The sequence below is a fragment of the Sinocyclocheilus grahami genome, unplaced genomic scaffold (assembly GCF_001515645.1).
Source record: "Sinocyclocheilus grahami isolate Dianchi unplaced genomic scaffold, SAMN03320097.WGS_v1.1 scaffold43.1, whole genome shotgun sequence".
Taxonomy (NCBI): Eukaryota; Metazoa; Chordata; class Actinopteri; order Cypriniformes; family Cyprinidae; genus Sinocyclocheilus; species Sinocyclocheilus grahami.
Genome location: NW_015505222.1, coordinates 2,857,082 through 2,878,902, shown reverse-complemented (window position 1 = coordinate 2,878,902; position 21,821 = coordinate 2,857,082).

Genomic DNA, 21,821 nt, shown 5'->3' with positions numbered 1-21,821 from the left:
TCATTCACAAAGTCATACATACTCCCCTCCACTTGTGTTTGTTTATTATAAAAGTCAGTATAAATCAAAGTAGATCCTACTTTCTCATTGCATGTTCCTCTTCTTATTGTGCAAGATGTCTTTTCAAAGAAAGATGTTTAACTAAAAGGCTAGAACATAGCTAAAAATCGAAAAGGCAGCCTAATGACAAACTCATTTAGTCTGTCTTCATAATGGTTTATAATAGCCACTTTTCAATCAATTTGTGAAGGGAAAAAAATCCCTTTTTATTTATGTAATTTTTATTTCACCCCTTTTTTAGTATCCCATTTCACTTAACAATGTTATTTTATGGAAGTAAATTGAGTTATGTAATTTATTCACTTGGGTTATGCAAGTCATGCAATGCAATTTCTATCTATCTATCTATCTATCTATCTATCTATCTATCTATCTAGTAACATTTTTATTTATTTATTTATTTTACAATATTTTATTTTATAATATTACTGTTCTCACAGTAACAACACAAGACTGCAACATACTGCACATATTCTCTGACATCTCAGTATCCCAAACATTCTTTTGCACAGAACTGCAGACCACCGGCCATCCATTCCCAGAATCCTCTGCACCACTAATAGACAGAGAAGAGTTGCTGATCATGCTCCGCAGGAGATCAGTTCATCCTGCCAGAAACGCTCCGAGCCCTGTCACTACCGAGATCGCCCATGGAAATGAAAGCCATGTCCAAGACAACAGCTGGGCGCGGCCGTGAAAGCAATGACATGGATACACCACCACTCCAGGCGCCAAACCCCTTGCAGACACTACGCACCCTTGCCAGCATGAGCAAGATGCCAACGCCATGATGCACGTGTCCGCTGCCATGAGAGAATGACCATGGCACCATATTAACTATTAGAATGGGAGGGCGAACATCTTGGGACTGCAAATGAAGTGGGTAGAGACAGACAAGCTAGCTGCTGAGAGTGGATATTCACTCAATACCAGCTTTTTTCTAGTTTTTTCGAGGTTCTGCTGTCTGCCAGACACAAGGACAAATGCTAATGCTTGAAATCTGGGCTGGCAGGGACGCTTAGAACCAAAGGCACCCGCCGAAAACGTTTAGTCGTCTCCGACGACACTTCTCGCACAGGGTTTGCAGCGATGCCACACGTCGGCGTCTGCTAACGAGATTCAGACATTTTTGGCAGGCTGACTATCAGGGGTGAAACAGGGCTCTGTGAGCTGTCACAGTCCAGACAAGGAATTGTAGGAGAAGGAGCCATTAGCTCTGAGACAGAACTGCTGCTAAAAAAGAAACAGCCGAGGTGCTGGCAAACGCAGTCACAAAGATACAAATCGCTGCCCTGAAATACAGAGTTAATATACAGATCAAGAGGCTATAATATACAGTTAGTCAATAGACCGGGTCAGTATTTTTCTCTGTGCCAGATATTCTGCAACTTTGTAATGATGGATAATTTGCAATGGAAAATGCAGCAGTGTTGGGATTGATACAACAAAACTGTGGCTTCCTATGTTGCAAGCTACTCATAATTTAAAATAGGCAAAATACGTGCTATTCATGCTATCCAATGGTAAAGGTTGCAACAAGAATTAGCAAACTTTAAAAGCCCATATGCATTCTTACGGATAATTGAAGACTGAAGCACTTGCCTAGACCATCTGGGTATGATCCGAAATTTTATCAATGACATTGTCGATTAACTAAGCCTGATCCAACTAGTGAGACTAGGCTGGTGTAATCCATACTGTAATGAGACAGGTGACCTGCTGGTGTCTGTGCGGTGCAGATAAAAAGCCCATGTACGGCGTTTCCTCAGATGGCAGGTGTTTTCCGTGGCAGGTATGAGATACTTCTCTTGGCTCCGCCGCAGACATTGTGATGCAGGAAGGCATCAGTCCAAGCATTCTCGTTCCACTATAATCACTTCCAACCTTGCCAAAAAAATGTGGCACTTACAATAATAGTACCCCGATTTTCCCTTCTTTTTTTATCAAAATTCAATTATGAAAAGAAAATTATGCGTCATCATAATTGCAACGTGGAATGAAATTAGATGCAAATTAGCATGGTGGTGTGCGATTGTCTGAGTGTTTTGTGTGTGCGTGTGTCATGGAATAATGGTGTAAATGTTGATAAGGACAAGAGGAGAAATAATTCATATCCTGGCATTTAGGATGAGAGAGAGAATAGAGGTGCTGGTACCTGCACAAAGGCAAACTGGAGAGAGGGCATGCTGGGAAAACAGGTGCCAGGATGTATGCGAGTACAAAATGGTGCTTTGACAATGAGAGAAAATGACTACCAGCCTCTTTCACCTTTTGCAGCACAATAGCCATAATTAGCCATAAATAGCCATATTCGTCATCCTTTCCTATCAAAATGCTTGCTACGGATGCGAAAACACAGACATTTTTTTTATGACGGACGAACATTTCGGAGGCAGTGTGTAAACGTGATTGACACAACGTGAGATCGTATTTATTTTTCAACGTGCGAACATTTCGGACGAAAAATTCGGACTCAGTGTGTAGAGACCTTTACAGTCCTATAAAAGAGGCTATATGATGCAATAGAATATTGGGGGTGTTTAAACTAGCATACTGCATGCTTATCATTATTTGCAGTATGCATAGCATGAGCAGTATGTGACTTTTCTGTATGCATGGAATACATAAATCTGTCAAAATGTGCAATGCACAACCCTATAGCACACTGCCTGAAATACCGTATCCCAGAACGCATTCTAATGCTGTTTGCCACTATTTACAGCTAATTTAAAGGAATAGTTCAAAATTTACTCACGTTCAGGCCGTCCAAGATGTAGAAGAGTTTGTTTCTTCATCAAAGCAGATTTGGAGAAATTTAGCATCAAGCTTTTGTTCAGTGATTTCATATGATATGATGTCAGGCCTTAATTTGTGCCAGAACAAGCCAAATCTGAAATCAGCATCTCAGCAATCAGATTCAGCACCTAATTTGGTGTAGGATTCTATGCTATGAATTGTACATATGTTCCGTGTAAAAATCAAGAATGATAATATATCCCTGTCTTTTCCCTATAAAAAGTGTTGTGGTTTCAACAGTCATGTACTTTGTCACATAGTGACACACAGGTAAGCAGCTGTAGGCTATGATGAAGGACTATTTCACCATGGTCTGTCATCATTTACTGACCCTCATTGTTGTTTCAAAGCAATATAACTTCTGTGGAACAAACACACACATACACACACAGATATTTTACAAAATAATCTCTGAAGAAAAGCACTTGAATGTTATTCTCTATGTGGAATTCCATTTCATTTTCCATAAATGTTTTGTGCTATAATTATGTGTAAAAATTTATTTTTAAGTCTTTAACTGTTAATGTACATGAAAATGTGCTGTTGACATGGAATTTTAAGCAAAGGCAATTGAAAGATTCTATGGGAACTGACAGTACATAATACATCCGACCATCAGTGTGCGCTCTAGTAGCAGTCTGCTCATAACAGTTGCTTCAGGTGCTTCAGTCATGAGCACCTTCACTTCTCTAGCAAATTGTATGTCCTTTCTTACATGCATACAATATATTGATAGATTTGATAAACTATTTCTAGACATGTTTTATTAACGGCTTTGTTGTGTTAAATTTTCTACTACTACAAATGTAGTAGAATTATTAATTAGTCTCACACGTGTTATGAAATGCCAAATCGTATTGTTTATTATTTTATAAATTTTTTTCATGTTGCTGATCAATTGAAAGATTCTATGGGAACTGACAGTACATAATACATCCGACCTTTAGTGGGCGCTCTAGTAGCAGTCTGCTCATAACAGTTGCTTCAGGTGCTTCAGTCATGAGCGCCTTCACTTCTCTAGCAAATTGTATGTCCTTTCTTACATGCATACAATATATTGATAGATTTGATCAACTCTAGACATGTTTTATTAACGGCTTTGTTGTGTTAAATTTTCTACGACTACAAATGCAGTAGAATTATTAATTAGTCTCACACGTGTTGTGAAATGCCAAATCGTATTGTTTATTATTTTATAAAAAATTTTCATGTTGCTGATGATATCTTGTGAAATGTTACGTTTGATTAATTGTATTAGTTTGATGATTTAAACAGATAAAACAGATTCAACTTGACTGAAAATTATACAAAAATCTGTTCACAAGTGGTGTTTACCATCATTTCCCTCGTTTTCTTGACACATCATATGTCTCATATTTCATCTCAGTGCTGTTCATTGAAATGCTGTCTGCTTGATGCAGTAAACAAGTGCACAGCTTAATTTTATTATGGTTGGTTGTGGTGGAAATGTGGAGCAGTTGTTTAAAAAATGTGATCAAATCATTTTTCACACTGTAAATGATTTAACTTGTTTAGAGCATTGAAGTTTTAATTGTTATATTGAATTATCATCATTTGACACTCAAAGTCTAAGGAAGGGTAAAGCAAAATCTGTTTGCAAAAATAAATAATGAAAGCATGGCAGAAAGTTTCCAATACATTTTAATGAGAGGAAAAAGTTATCTTAATCACTGGTACAATAAAAGTGCCCAAAGTTGAAGCAACTCCCAACTATGCCTTTGTGATTCAGAACAAGAAAAATACACTTGAACCAGTAAAATATGTATTGTTCGTTGCATTGCATTGCAAGACCATTTCATATAGTACTTGTTGTTTCCTTTGCCACCTCTGCATGCCTGTTTGCATCATTTGGTGTGAATGTAGTATGTCTTTTTTTGATGGGTCACACAAGTTGCTTCTCATCATTTCCCTCGTTTTCTTGACACATCATATGTCTCATATTTCATCTCAGTGCTGTTCATTGAAATGCTGTCTGCTTGATGCAGTAAACAAGTGCACAGCTTAATTTTATTATGGTTGGTTGTGGTGGAAATGTGGAGCAGTTGTTTTAAAAATGTGATCAAATCATTTTTCACACTGTAAATGATTTAACTTGTTTAGAGCATTGAAGTTTTAATTGTTATATTGAATTATCATCATTTAACACTCAAAGTCTAAGGAAGGGTAAAGCAAAATCTGTTTGCAAAAATAAATAATGAAAGCATGGCAGAAAGTTTCCAATACATTTTAATGAGGAAAAAGTTATCTTAATCACTGGTACAATAAAAGTGCCCAAAGTTGAAGCAACTCCCAACTATGCCTTTGTGATTCAGAACAAGAAAAATACACTTGAACCAGTAAAATACGTATTGTTCGTTGCATTGCATTGCAAGATCATTTCATATAGTACTTGTTGTTTCCTTTGCCACCTCTGCATGCCTGTTTGCATCATTTGGTGTGAATGTAGTATGTCTTTTTTTGATGGGTCACACAAGTTGCTTCACTTTTTTTTTTTTTTGATTAGGATGATAACCTAAAGTTTTTCTGTTCTTTTGTAAATTTTCCTGACAGAGTTCTTCACAAAATGGATCAACTTTGAAGAAACTTCTGATCTTCTCTACACGTCTGGTATTTTTCAAGTTGTGAACACTAGTGGTCGACGTCAGTCTATTTGGGACCCTGTCAAAGCTGCTGATTTTAATGAGAGCGACTTTATGAACAGGTATGCTAACATAGTGTTACTGTAATAATCTGTTCCGAGAGCTCCTAATTTACAAACTAATGAATAGTTCCCCCAAAAAAATTAAAATTCTATAATTATTTACTCATTGTTATTCATCGCCTTCCTGTAGCTCAATCAGTAGAGCATGCCACTATCAACGCTAAGGTCACAAATTTGATTTCCAGGAAAAGCAAGTGCTCATAAAATGTGAATGCAGTATAAGCCAAAAGCAGGAATACTATAAATGAAATTAAGTCTTCTGAAAGATTTCAGAAGGAAACTAGTTAGGGTGACCAGACGTCCAGTTTTTCCAGGGACAGACCCGAATTTCAGCTCTATTTGTAGTGTCTTGAAAAAATCATGTTTTGTCCTGTATTTCAAAGTTTCTTTACGACTGGATGATCAGAGCGAGTAGTAGTAGTGTTCTGTCATGCGAAAACAGTCTAATCAAAGGTAACTAAGCTTTTCGTAGAACACAATTACCATCCAATCTCAATTCGTGATCGATTAACTTGCAGTTAGCGAGGGTGGGATAGATAGGCGGAATCACGCTGAATGACAGACACTCAGAAGTTCCCAGTTTGCTGTTCTCCTTGTGCCTGAATTGTCAAATACACACACAACTGTCAAAATGTCCATCGTGTGGAGTATCTCACATAAATACAGTCGGTTATGACTTAAGTGAAAAACGGATATGTGTCAGTATATTACATTCGTTCGGTCTTAAAGGGACAGCACCCTAATTAAATACCTTTCTGGGTCATTAATGTTAATCAAGCAACAAAATATGTTAAATAAATGTATACATGTTAAATAAATGTACTGTATTAGAACTGTATTAAAGTTTATTTAATAATTAGTTTGAATCACTATCGCATTTGTCTTATGGTTTGTAATTTGCTTCTTTATTTTTATATAACAAAATAACTGTGTGTGTGTGTGTATTTACATATGAACATTATTTAGATATCATGAAATAAAACCTCATCGTGGTCATATAGCCCCCCAAACATCGAACACCCCCAAACCCCCCCCACTTGCCCACCCGTCCCCTATTGAACCATGAGCAATCTGGTCACCCTAAAAATAGGAGATACATGGGCTAAAATTGTATGATTACTTATATGAGTACTCATATGAACTGTTCCTTTAAGCACTGTATGACTTGATAGTTTAGGCCTAATGCATTGTCTGAGTCAAAGTTATAGGTCTGTACTAAATGTTCATGGGTTGTTGTTTGTATGATCGTACATGCTAACCTTGGAGCTCATTTAGAGAGTGCTGTGTCCCCAAGGTTTCATAAAAATAGATTATATTCTGCAAATTGGAAGATAGGAATCCTTGGGGTAGTTTGTAAAGTGAGGAAAGTTTGAAAACATCTTTGACCTTTCCATTGTCACAATGAGCTCTAGACTCAATTTTGACAGTCTTTGTAAAGCATAGTTTTGTCTTCTGGGAATAAAAGCAATTTAGGACTGCAGAAGCAAACACAACTGAACAAATTAATTGGAAATAAGTAGCAAAGAATTACAGCGTGCAGTTGTGATAAGTGTATTTCTGCCTCTTTGTCATAATGTTTTTGAGAAAAGAGCTTTTTGTAGGTTGTGATCGATTAGCTGTCAGGATTGTCACAGCAGATTGCAATACAGCAGACATTTTGATATGAATCTTTTCAGCAGTAGTTTTTGTGTGCTGGACATTAAACAGACCAAATCGGAATGATTTCAGGCTGAATAACTAGACAAAGCGTAAAACTGTGGACAGAAATTGAAGTGTTAACCTTCTCGCACAACATGACAAATCTAAATGAAACTGAATTTAAATGGCAAATGGATTCAAGAAGCATAAATAAATACTAATTAAATGTGCAAATAACATTCACTTCACTGTATGAACAACGCACTGATTCTCTTTGATGTACCAGAACACTTACAACTGTTTCTTTTGACTCGAAAGATAGGCTACACTTCAGATATTATCTTTCGGAAAAAAAAGCTTTAATGTTTAACTGTGCATTGATGCTTATTAATCATGTAATGTTTGCAAGTAAGTGAAAAACATGAGGAAGGCCATGAAATGAAAAGTGACTTCAAGTCTCAAGGGTCAGGAGCTGAATTACACTATTGATTTCAGACTTGCTGGAACCAGACTTTTGTTTGTGTAAGACAGCATATAGGGCTCTATGATCTCTGTGATGTGGAAAACATAGACTGAATTGCAGAATACAGTCATAAAAATGAAATTTACTGTATAGCATGGAATGTCACTAAATTTGGCAAAACTTGAATACATAAATCAAAAGTAAGGCTCTACATTGTATTGTGATATGGACTAATGACTGTGAAGTCTGTGACGTGAACACGATTTATTCCTTAAAACAACTGTTTAACTTATTAAGGAATATAGCACAATATTAAACCATGTTTTAATTAAAATGTAATCAGATTACATTTTAAAAGAGTAATTAAATTGAATTAATTAATTTGATTACCAGTGTTTTTGATAATATATTTGCATTAAAACAACACATAATAATAATAATAACACATAAAACATTTTTTTATTAATTAAATTGATTATTATTATTATTATTATTATTATTATTACTACTATATTTTTATTATTAATATATTATTTTTTATTTTATTTTATTTATTATTATATATTATATATTTTTACATTGTATTAAACTATTAAAACATAATTTTGGGGTGAGGGGTGGTTTATAGGACCCTAAGTGTATTTATGCTATTGGTATACTTTTTATGTAATTTAAACGTATTATGAGTATTTGTGTACTGTGTGTTTTCATCACTGCAAGCAATTCAAACATAAGAAATTGAGTTTGAAAAGCACCATTTTTAGACAAAAAACAACAACAACAAAAGCCTTTAAATCTCATTGTTCTCACGTCTAATGTTTCATGAAATGTGTTAAAATCTGTGAAAGTAAAGCAGCATAATAAACAGCATAATGATAAAAGAAAAGAAAATGATACAGACTAATTATGAGCTGTTCTGACAGACCTTTAAAGACTTTTTAACAGCTCTATTGTTGGAGATTTAATGAAGAACAAAAACAGAGCAATAAATAAGTGTAAATCATAAATATGATCTTTTTTTATATTGTGAACACAACTATTTTAATGGCATTTTAAATATGCAAAAATGTCAGACATCAACAGAGTAGGAACTCAATGACTTTGACAAGGTTTCCACATCCGCATTCAAACTAGTCTTGCAGAGCCAGACTTTTGCAGGATAAAATCACTTAATGAGATATTAAGCGGCATAGTTCATTTTGCTTTTATGCTTCTTTTAGAGGTGCGTTATCTAAAACAAAAACAAAATACAGATGCACTCATAACATCAACCCTGTACCTTTTCAGCAAGTTTTTCCTTGCAGACTTTTGATTTCCTTTCATTAAGCTTGTCCACCTGAAAGTTGTATTAATTCAAGCAATCCGATTAGAAATGTGGTGACGCAAACACAAATAGAGTAAAGTAGTGACCTGGTGGTAGATGCGTATTGAATGAGTGTGTATAAGACCTTTCATCTCTTTATAGGTCTGATGAATTATTAAATCTGTTATGTCATGGGACACTGCGCATATGAAATGACAGTGAAGTCTATCAAATGAGTTGCCGTGTTTAAATAAGAGGGATAGAGGGACAAGTCATGCATTATTGCATGCATTGCCTCAGTTCCCCTTTGAGATCATTCTGTCGGTGAGACTTGTATGCAATTTCACATTTTCCCATCACTCTGTGGCATAAAACCAATCGCCCATAGGTAATTTGCCATCCTAGCCAAGAACACAAAGAGGGAAACTGTCACGTCAAGCTCAGGGGTTAGCGTGCAGATTTGGATTAAGCGGATATATTTTGATCTTCTGTGTCAAATAAAAAGTTAAAATACCTCCAGAAGCGAAACAGAGGGATTACCGTTATAAACATAATACGGGCCCCCAAACCTGAATTGCTGGCCCTTGCAGCGACTTTCAAGGGTGTCTGGTTCACTACAGCTGCAAATGAGCAAGTTTTGTGGAATAATTCAGATTCTAAAGCACGAACACGTCGTCACCTCAGGGACGAAATATTCTTTTCAGAGAAACCAAACATTCCTGGCTCACAAAGTGAACTTGAGGCGCTATGATGCCAAAACACAGCATAAGACCAAATCTATTCTGAGAGCCCTATCGGAGCGCACCGCCAATGGTAAAAAAAATGCAACGGCATGGAAGTTCACACTTAAAAAAAAAGCTCTTTAATTACAAGGAACCTTCCTAACAAATATTATATTTGCATTCAAGTAGAAGGTAAGAATCAGTGGCGGCTCGTCGGGGGAGGCATAATTATGAGGTGAAAATGGGAGGACGATTTAATGTTAATAAAATTCACAATTCATTTCAGTTCATGTCTCAGAATGTGTATTTTTTGTTTGTAATTTCACAGTTGTAATACCATAACGTGAAAGCGCCGCTTTTCTATCGCGAATGTGCCGAATCTGCTGATGTAATTGCAACCGCTAGCTGATAGAGAAGGGTAGGGGGAGGCCAGGTGAGCGCTGAGCTCTCGTGCCTCCGTTGGTAAAAAAAAATTAGCCAATCAGCATCAAGTGTTCACTTTCAGCGCTGAGGAGTGTTGAGAAAAGAAACCTCGTAGGGGAGGATAGCCTCCCTTTTGATATCAACCAATCATCAAAGAGACGTAAATTACGTGATATTAGTTTGAATGTCTGCCGCTGCGCTGATAATGTACCAAGTACTTATGAGTAGCGATATTGAATATTTGATCGCCAACAGATTTACCAAGCTGTCATTCAAACAGTATATATACAAATTTAGGGAAAACAGCCTAAGCTGGATATAGGCTAACGTTACAGCAGTCGGCTTAATTAAATGGTGCAACAAGCAGTTCTCTTTTAACACAGACTTTTAAGAAGGGATGTGTGTTTGCTTCAAGTGATAGGCCAGGTAAGTGAAATTATATTATTTTGCTGTATGTCGTTTTCTTTACGTTTTCTGACTAAAAGCAACCAAAAAGCCATTTTAAAGTAGTTAAGCAAATAATAATAATCGGCAGGGATCCCAGACCAATACAATTAGTGTGCCTCCTCTATTTTAAAACCCACGAGCCGCCACTGGTAAGAATTACAAATATCCAAATCACCTACCCTTGGGAGCTGTTGAATAGATTCCTGCTTTGTTGAATGCTTTTTTTACTCTTTAAATAAATCATAAGTTAATTAAAAATTCTCTAGATAAAAGTATTAACCTGAGAGATGCTTCCACAAGCATAATGGGACTGTGATTGAATGCTGTTTGGTTTGAGCGACTTTAACAAGCCTTCACAGCGCTAGTCATTTGCACGCGGCTGCAGGTGGTCAGACGGCGCACGCAGGTGGGTTCGGAAGATCCGAAAACATGACTGATTTTTAACAAGCTCCCTTTGACTTAAAAAGATCCAGGTGCTAAACAGAATCAATAATAAGACGGCCTGCTGTTCATGATCTTGTCCATCAAGGAGGTCTAAGAAGTCACACGGTGAAAAGCTAGTTGATTTTGATTGCTGCTGGTTATAAATTGGCTGAATATGATTGCTCGAAAAGAATTCGGACTCTCAAGGTACCCTACCATTCAAAAGTCTTGGTTCAGTCAGGGTTATATATATATATTCAGCAGCAACACATAAAATGTATCAAAATGAACTGTAAAGCCATTTATAATGTTGTTAATGTTAAATGTGTTAAATACATGCTGTCCTTTTCAACTTTCAATTCATTAAAGAATGCTGAATAAAATGAATCACAGTTTCCACAACAATATGACGCATCACCTGTTTTCCACACTGATATTAATAAGAAGAAATGTTTCTTGAGAGGCAGATCATCATAATAGAATGATTTCTGAAGGATCATGTGACGCTGAAAATTCAGCTTTGCATCACAGGAATAAATTACATTTTAAAATATAGAAATAGAAAACAGCTGTTCTAAACTGTAATAATATTTAACAGTAATGCTGTTTTTACTTTACCTTTGAAGAAATACAACCTTCTTGAGTATATAAAAACTTCTGTCAAGAAAATAAATAAATATATATATATTTTTATTTATTTTACTTTACCTTTGAAAAAATACAACCTTTGTGAGTATAAAATACTTCTTTCAAGAAAATAAATAAATAAATACATGTTTATTTATTTATTTGTTTGTTTGTTTTCTTGTTAAATAGGATTAATAAACTATTATCGGTAACATTTCAACACAGAAAAGTTTAACATTTTTGTTTTTTTTTGTAACAGTGTTTATTAATCAAGTGTATGCTGTTAATAGATGTTCATTCAAAAAATATTGTTAATTATTTTCATGCATAAAATGTATTAACAAATGTAAAAATTAATATATAACATAATATATAAGATTATTAACAACACATTATTAATTCCACTAACAAGATTATTAAATGCTATACAAATTGTGCATCGTTTTGTTTTGTTTTTCCCATTAACTAATGTTAATACATAAAACCTTACATAAAATGTAAGTAAATCTAACAAAATGTATTTATAATAGAACATATGTCTATATATTTTTTTATTGGTATAATTAATATTCAGGTAGTAGACTACTATTTGCCAAATGAAAAGTTTTGGTAACAGGATTGCAAAAGTATCAAACTAAAATATAAAATTAAACGGCTCATAAAATATTTAGTTTGAACTCCTGTGGTTGATGATCAACATTTTCTGAAATACCTAATTTCACCGATCATTTGTTAAAGAAAAATATATATTTTTTTCACCCTCTTTGTGGAAAGTGCCTGATTTGTTCCTTGCTTTGACATTCTGTTGCTCTCACTCTCTTTCTAAATTTCTCCTTGGTTCTGTAAAACTCATGACAACCCAATAGAAATGCTGTTTTTTTTTTTGTTGTTCCAGTCCTTTTTGTGGCTTATTCTGTTTGAATCAGCTTGATGTACTGATTTGCTCTTTATGAAGGTCAGTAATCACACAACTGAGTCATATTGATCAGAGGGACGTGTGGTTGTGATGGTGAAGGAAATCAATCACTGTTGTCTCACATTTTATCGCAGAGAACAAAGTCAGACTTGATCAAACCTCCTCAATAACAGAATTCTGTGATAGCGAGAACTGAAGCAAATAACATCTGTCTAATTCGTCACTTTCCAATCTCAGGAGAGACGCAATACAAAGAACTGTGTGTTTCTGGAGCATCGAGGAAATGTCCATGGTTAAAAACATCAAGGTTAAGCTGACACTAACAAGATGGGAGAACGTTTTCACAAATGTTTTTGCCGCAGTTTTATCAAGCCTTGAGATGTAAGCCTCCAGAAGAAAAAGCACAATAACCTGTGAATGCATTTACAGAAATGTATCAGGGTAACCGTACTTTCCTTAAATACCACATTTAAGACACTTACGTTATTGTAATTGATCTCCTGAAAAGTGTAAGAAGCAAATTGTGTGACTTATGGTAGATTTGGGGCCATATATGCCAGTGTAGATGTTCAAGCTATTAGAATATGTTCATTTATTTCTGTCCAATCAAATGCTTAAAATGAGAATATCCCTCCCTCTAAATTTCACCTGCCTATTACTAGCAAACTTTTATTGTCTAGTTAAAAAAAAAAAGTTCAAAAGTTTACAGTTACGTTTTTTTAACTAGCCTTGGTCCCATTCGTTAATGTGACAAAGATTATTAACAACACATTATTAATATTCCACTAACAAGATTATTAAATGCTATACAAATTGTGCATCGTTTTGTTTTGTTTTTCCCATTAACTAATGTTAATACATAAAACCTTACATAAAATGTAAGTAAATCTAACAAAATGTATTTATAATAGAACATATGTCTATATATTTTTTTATTGGTATAATTAATATTCAGGTAGTAGACTACTATTTGCCAAATGAAAAGTTTTGGTAACAGGATTGCAAAAGTATCAAACTAAAATATAAAATTAAACGGCTCATAAAATATTTAGTTTGAACTCCTGTGGTTGATGATCAACATTTTCTGAAATACCTAATTTCACCGATCATTTGTTAAAGAAAAATATATATTTTTTTCACCCTCTTTGTGGAAAGTGCCTGATTTGTTCCTTGCTTTGACATTCTGTTGCTCTCACTCTCTTTCTAAATTTCTCCTTGGTTCTGTAAAACTCATGACAACCCAATAGAAATGCTGTTTTTTTTTTTGTTGTTCCAGTCCTTTTTGTGGCTTATTCTGTTTGAATCAGCTTGATGTACTGATTTGCTCTTTATGAAGGTCAGTAATCACACAACTGAGTCATATTGATCAGAGGGACGTGTGGTTGTGATGGTGAAGGAAATCAATCACTGTTGTCTCACATTTTATCGCAGAGAACAAAGTCAGACTTGATCAAACCTCCTCAATAACAGAATTCTGTGATAGCGAGAACTGAAGCAAATAACATCTGTCTAATTCGTCACTTTCCAATCTCAGGAGAGACGCAATACAAAGAACTGTGTGTTTCTGGAGCATCGAGGAAATGTCCATGGTTAAAAACATCAAGGTTAAGCTGACACTAACAAGATGGGAGAACGTTTTCACAAATGTTTTTGCCGCAGTTTTATCAAGCCTTGAGATGTAAGCCTCCAGAAGAAAAAGCACAATAACCTGTGAATGCATTTACAGAAATGTATCAGGGTAACCGTACTTTCCTTAAATACCACATTTAAGACACTTACGTTATTGTAATTGATCTCCTGAAAAGTGTAAGAAGCAAATTGTGTGACTTATGGTAGATTTGGGGCCATATATGCCAGTGTAGATGTTCAAGCTATTAGAATATGTTCATTTATTTTTGTCCAATCAAATGCTTAAAATGAGAATATCCCTCCCTCAAAATTTCACCTGCCTATTACTAGCAAACAGGAAATAATTTTATTGTCTAGTTAAAAAAAAAAAGTTCAAAAGTTTACAGTTACGTTTTTTTAACTAGCCTTGGTCCCATTCGTTAATGTGACAGTACTTATTCATCTTTGTTAACATTGGTTAAAGTGATTTTAAAGTGACCCATTTTTTTCATCATTTACTCTCCTTCATGTTGTTCCAAACCTTTATGAATTTATATGTCCTGCTGGACACACACACACACACACACACACACACACACACACAGGCGAAGTATAGTAACCACACATTTGTTGGTAGCCATTGACCTACCTATTATTATTTATTTATTTATTTATTTACTGTGGAAACCAATGGGAACCAACAACTGTACATTCTATAACTGTACAAAAAAAAAAATATATATATATATATATATATATGTAATTTTTATTTTATTTTTGTTTTTAACAGCAACAAAGAAACTCATATAGGTTTGGAACAACACAAGGGTGAGTAAATTACATAATTGTAATTTTTGGGTGAACTATCCCTTTAATAAAAATACAACAGCTCATTTTATCTCAAGTCTGTTGCATTTAGAAATTAACATTAATATTAATAAATGCTTTAGAATATTTTAATATTATTATTATTATTATTATTATTATTATTATTATTATTATTATTGTTAGTTCTAGGTTAACTAATGTAGTCAACCAGTGTTCATAAATGCAACCTTATTTTAATATTACCGAAGTTCCTTGTGCTTACCAATGCTTCTGCATTTAATTAAAAACACTGTCAAATCAGTAATATTGTTCAATAATATTACAATTTAAATCAAATGTTTTCTATTGTAATATGTTTAAAAATGTAATTTATTCCTGTGATGCAAAGCTGAATTTTCAGCATCATTACTCCAGTCTTCAGTGTCACACGATCCTCCAGAAATCATTCTAATATGCTGATTTGCTGCTCAAGAAACATTTCTTAATATCAATGTTAAAAACAGTTGTGCTGCTTTATATTTTTAGTTAAAACCATGATACTTTTTGTAACCTTTTTGATACTTTTTTTGCAAAGTGTAAGTTTTTAACTTTTTTTTTTGTTATAAATTTTGTTTGTTTTTAATAGGGAACCATTTTTCCTACTTTTTTTAAATGAATTTGTCTGGTCTAAACTTGCTGCTATTTATAAAGTTGGTGAGGTCTTAATAACACACCTGGCCATAACGCAGTGACGACAGCGGTACAGATTGCCGAGGCCGAGGAGAGTGAAAAACACAATTAACGGCCTGCATATGGGAGAGAGGGTCAGTGGGCAGACGCGGTCCCCGCTGAAGAGAAACATGTGTTTGCCTGAAGTCCTGAGCGGCTGTTTACCTCCTCACACACATGCACTGCTGCTGAAGAAGCAGCATTTAACAAGATCAGGTGTTCTTTTCTCCCTCTCTCTCGTCCTCAACTAAGCTCCCCAAATTCACTTTGGGTGTAATTACATTTGACCCAGATGAGCGTGCACTTGATATTGTGGCAGTGAATAATGCCAGGCTATTTGGCTGCTTTCGGAAAGCCTTGGATGTGTCTTAAGTTACAGGAACGGAGGGGGCAGTGAGTGATGCTGTGCATGTACTAGTCAAAATGCTCAGAAGCAGAGACATCAAGACAGGAGGTGTTGTCCTATCTGTGGTCATATATTTCTGGATTAACCCATCTGGCTACCTAATATAGGAATGTGTTCGACCATATCTGACGCTGATTCTCTGCTCTTATTGTGAGCATTCGTAAGCATCATTCAGAAACCCTTGTTATTAGTGACACTGGTGGCCGTTAAGTGAACTGCATCCTGAATGTGATTCAAGGCCGGATATACTTACAGTCAGTGTTCGAACTGTAACGTGGACTTTGGGGGAGCCCACTTGTTTTTTTTTTTTATAACGGGGGGGTGGGGTCGTGTGCTTGCGCATTTTGAGGGCTTACAATGACTTACAAAGATACAATACAGTACGCATAGTATGCACTAGGATATCAATTTAAGGATTTACCCTATTATACTTTATCGACACGAATTGATAGGTGAAAAAACAAACAGCCACCCACAAATAGTCTATAAACAAAGCATCAGGCTGTCTTTGAGTTCACATGAACAATGGTTAAAGTTACTCGTCGTCAGGCTACAGAAGAATACCATAATTCCTCTGTTCAGTTAGGCCTAAGACATCGAGAGTCACGCAGACCTATAACAACCCAGCCACAACACATAATTGCGAATAACATGTTTTACCTTAACACAGAATCGACCACAGAGTCCAACGCTTATATTTTTTCTACGAATCTTTGAGTTAACATGTACTAAACACACGCCCCCACACCTTGACGCTCATGACAAGAATAGCATGTATAGTTATCTTTATTAAAGTGAATTAGGTTTAAATCGCCGTCATGCATGAATGAATTATATTTTTGCAATTTTACACATAATAATCCACGATGATCACATTACACAAAACTGAAATTGTACGTCAAAATAACACATTGTCAATATTTTTTGAGACCCCCCAAAATTTCACAAATCACATTTTCAGGGGAGCCCATGTCTTATTAAGGGGAGCTGAGCTCCCCCTAGCTCCCCCGTAGTTCACACCCTGCTTATGGTGACATTCTTTTGCGTTTTTCACTTAGAAGTAAAAAGAAGTTGGAGATATCTTTGCAGTGATATGCCGTTAATGACATCGTCAACACAGATAAGAGTGACGTTTAGATGAAAACATGAATATGTGCTTTCCTCTCCATAACAAAATAAATCTAAAGGATGTGACATTTTCCTTGCAACAAATCAGTTTACAGGCTAGGAAGTTGGGGAAGGTCTATTTTTATTTATTATTTATTAAATTTTTTAAGTTTAATTACAAGCTGTGTACACATTGCCAAGTAAAATAATATAAAATGAAAAAATAACTAATACTTTTTTCCCCTTTTTTAACTTATAGCCCCTAAAAACTATTATAGCCCATAAAACTATTTAATTAGGAAAAAAATTAGGAAGATTTAAGTTTTTTATTTTTTTATTTTTTTCACTGTAATTTTAATGTAGTATATATTTTGCTATTGTCTTTTTTCCCCTTTTTTAAAATGAATAAAAGTACAATCTGGGCTAATATTGTGTAGTTTATTGCAGCCTTTAAAAACAGCTAATGTCAAACCCTACACTATATACTGTATATTTATATATATATATATATATATATATATAAATGCCATCTCCTTTAAATATTACAAAAATAATAAATAAAAATCTACCTGAATCAAATTCACTGTACAAGTAATTTTGTCCTAAATTATATTAAACTGCCTTTAAAAAGTGAATTGAATCTTGTATGACTTATATATATACAATTGAATATAATTGAAATTATATATATAATTGAAGATTTTAAGGTTTAAAATCATGCTAGCTTTTGTCATTTCAAAGGGGCATGTCACCAAATAAACTATGTCAAACTCAATGTAATAAATAAATAAATAAATAAAATAAAATAAATTCCACTGACTTCAGTTTAAGTTCACCTAATCAAATTGGCTGTGCAAGTCATTTGGATTTACATGATATTAAACCGAAATTTAAAAATTCTAATTGAATCTTGTTCGAAATTGGTTAAAATATTTTTTGATGAGTTAAAGTAATAGAAAAAAAAACATATGTTGCCATGACTTATTGATCATATAATCAATTGTGAGTTGATTCTCCTGTGCTGAACGCTATTTGTCTGCCACACTTAATTATTGTACAGCAATTCCAAATCCATCACGTTTGATGTTCAATCACAGGATGCTGTCTATAAGCAGGCGATGGACAGTGCAGGCAGCTTATTAGATTTTGGAACAGGGCCAGGAAGTGTGACCTTCGGTGTGAATATTTGCCTGTGTGTGTGAGGGAACATCTGACTGTGTGACTAAACGTGGCATGTGCTTTCTGCCAGGCCTGTGGCCCAGTGTGGAGCAGTAAACCCATTACTCATGCCACAGAGTAAAAGAACGCACAAATGTGCCTCTGGACACATGAAACCAGAGGTGGATACATACAAGACACACGAAGAGGTGTAATTCAAATTAAATTGCATACAAGGAACAACAAACATCATATTATATGTGCGTGTTATATAGTATGTTACATGAGTTGACAGCCTTTTTTGTAATGTTGTCCAAATTCTCAGATCAAAAGTGACAGTTTATTTATTTATTTTACCAGTATTTATTTTTTTTATTTATTTATTTCATTTGTTATTAAATATCTATAGATACATGTTGTTTTATATATTAGTGCTGTCAAGCGATTAATCACGATGATTTGCATCCAAAATAAAAGTTTTTGTTTACATAATATATGTGTGCATACTGTGTTTATTCATTATGTATATACATGTAATGTAAAAACAAACCTACTATTTATGATTGATGACTTTATTACTGCTTTAGAGATGGATGTACTAGATTTTAAAAACAGCATACAAATAAAATAGATAATAAATAAAAGAATACAAATATATAAATGGTTTAAACCTAAAAGAGAGTTTTGTTAATTTAATATTTGTGTATGTTTTTATTATTATTTTATTATCACTTGTAACGTATTACACAAGCAGTAGTGAAGCAATAAACAATTGGGTGATTTAATTCAAAGAAATTAGTCAAAAATAAACTATTCACACAAGTGTGCATTAACGTGATAGTTTAAAACGTAAGAAATGCCAGTGTTTTTTGCATGTACTTATAAAAGACACTTACCTGTGAAGCTGAGGAATGAGGGAGGGAAGGAGAAACATTTGAACATGTTGTACGGCACAGCGTACGGTAATAATTCTGTTGAGTTTCCTGCTGCGTCGCAGTAATTGGATGATACGCTGAAGTATGTAATGAGAGACCTGCTGCATAAATATGAAAACACTTCAAACAGCTGTGAAGTGACGGCAATTCACAGATAAATAGAGTATTGAGACCCTGAGATCTTATGTAGCTGATATCTTTTCACGTCTCACAGGTGGCAATTAACAATGTGAGACAATCTTAATCACGGCAGGGTTTTTCCGATTTATTTCCACCTCTAATGCACATTCTGAGGAGTTTTTTGTTTTTTTCAGACGTGTATAAAGGTGAAGCGTAACCGTGAAGCGTCTCTTTCCTCAGTGTGTTGGGAAGGTTCGCAGCTGTGTCTTACCAATGGCTGGTCTTCTAGGAGCATGAAGTGTCTAGGACTACTTGAGTGCCTTCAACTCATATTACACGGCTGACAGGCTGATGGGAACCTTGACTGCCTCTGAATATTTAACTGGAGAGGCCTTGGAGGAATTTGAATCCACTATAAAGTATGAGAGTTTTTTTTTTTTTAATCGATCTGGAAGGACGGTTTGGTTCAAAGGAGGCCACACACCCAGCAACTGTCCTCTCTGCTTTATGTGACCACAGTTGTGATGACAGGGTTATTGTGTCATCACAACCCTTGTTTTATTTAATAGAGATGGCAATCGTGAGGACAATTATTCAGCTATCACCACCTAAGCCTCTAGTCAATGAATACGATTGATGACTTTATTCCTGCTGTTAATATAATGCTGACAGTTTTGTTTTTCCAGTTTTCCCCTTAAATAAATCCGTTTTGTATTTTGCATTTTATTATAAAAGTATTATATATTACTTTTATTTTATAGGACCTATATAATAATACTAAAGATTTCTATGCTATCATTTTGAATTTTATTTTCATCAAAGAACCCTGAAAAAACTCTATCATGGTTTCCACAAAAGAAAAAAGAAAAGCAGCACAAACATTTCAGCATTGGGAATTAATAAGACATGTTTCTTGAGCAGCAAATCAGAGTGATTTCTTTCATATGTCTTTTTTTATAGAATTTATTTTACAACAACACAATGTTTAAATATATAATAACAATACAAAACAAATACTGCCATTACTTCAACAATGTAATCTATATTTTACAGACAAAGAACATTTTTAATTATTTATTTCTAAAGTTTATTTACAGTTCATTTATTATTTATTGTTTATTAATTAACACCAGAAATAACACATTGCCTTCGGTGTGTTCTACTAGATAATCAGAGCATCGTAACTCTAAACATGTCTGGAGCTTTATATTTATTTCTGTGTATGAGGAAAAAAAAGTGTCTTGTCTGTTATTATATTTCCAACATATAAAGATTTCTGAAGGATCATGAGACACTGCAGATGCTGAAAATTCAGCTTTGCATCACAGGAATAAATTAAGAATTAAGTTCAAATAGAAAAAAGTTATTTTAAATTATTGTATTTTACAGTATTAAGGTTTTTCACTTTTGATCAAATTAATTTAGCCTTGGTGTGTATAAAGGAATATATAAACCATTTTTACCTTTTAATTCAGTCATTAGAATGATCCAAAAAGTTTAAGGGCCTGTTTTACTAAACAGGGCAAATTAGCGCGAGAGTGCAATTCTAAAAGAGTGCCGATGGGTGTGGAAATATCTGCAGGTGATTTACTAACAATGCGCAAATTACAGAACACAGACTGAAGATCACATGTACATATCAACCAACGCAGTATACCAAGCGCAGCGCAAATTAGAGCAGTCGCAAATAAAGAATAAAGAAATAAAGAAGCCATAGTACGTTGAAAAGAACTGGAGGCCAAATAATGCTCGAAGTTGCAAGAAGTTTTGATAGACCTGGTATTGCGTGACTCCTAGTTGTCGATTCCAAGTCGTCTTTTATTTCCTGAAGCAAATTAAAAATAACATGGCTTGGCAAACTATATTTTCGTGTTCTTCTTGCATTCACGCACTCTCTCATCTCTGTGGTGCCTCCACCTAGCAACAGCCAATTCAAGCGCAAAATAGTTTAAGACATGCTGTTTTGTGGTGTTAAATAATGGCGCAAATACCAGTAATTTCACAAGCGTTCCCAAACATTAGTAAAATGCATTGTGTGATTCATTTGAATACTCTCCTCCCATAAATTTTGAATCTGAAAGGGAAACTCCTAGAAATGCATATTCAATAAGGTCAGGCACAAAAATAACTGTGTCCATGCCTTTTCAGCGCTAATTCTTCACTGGGCGTCTTTAATAAAACCTGATAGTACTATTTTAACGTCAAAAGACGGTTTGAGCTGGCGGAAGCTGTTAGTAAAACTGGCCCTAAGACTGACTTGTCAGTTGTTTCACGAAATGTATTATAAAGAACCAGCTCATAGGAATCATTTATTCATGAATCAGACTATACTTTTGCGCTGTATGTTTGTTGTTGCATGCAACTTGACAGCACAATGCAGTAGAAAGATGTTGTAAAATCACTGTTTGTGC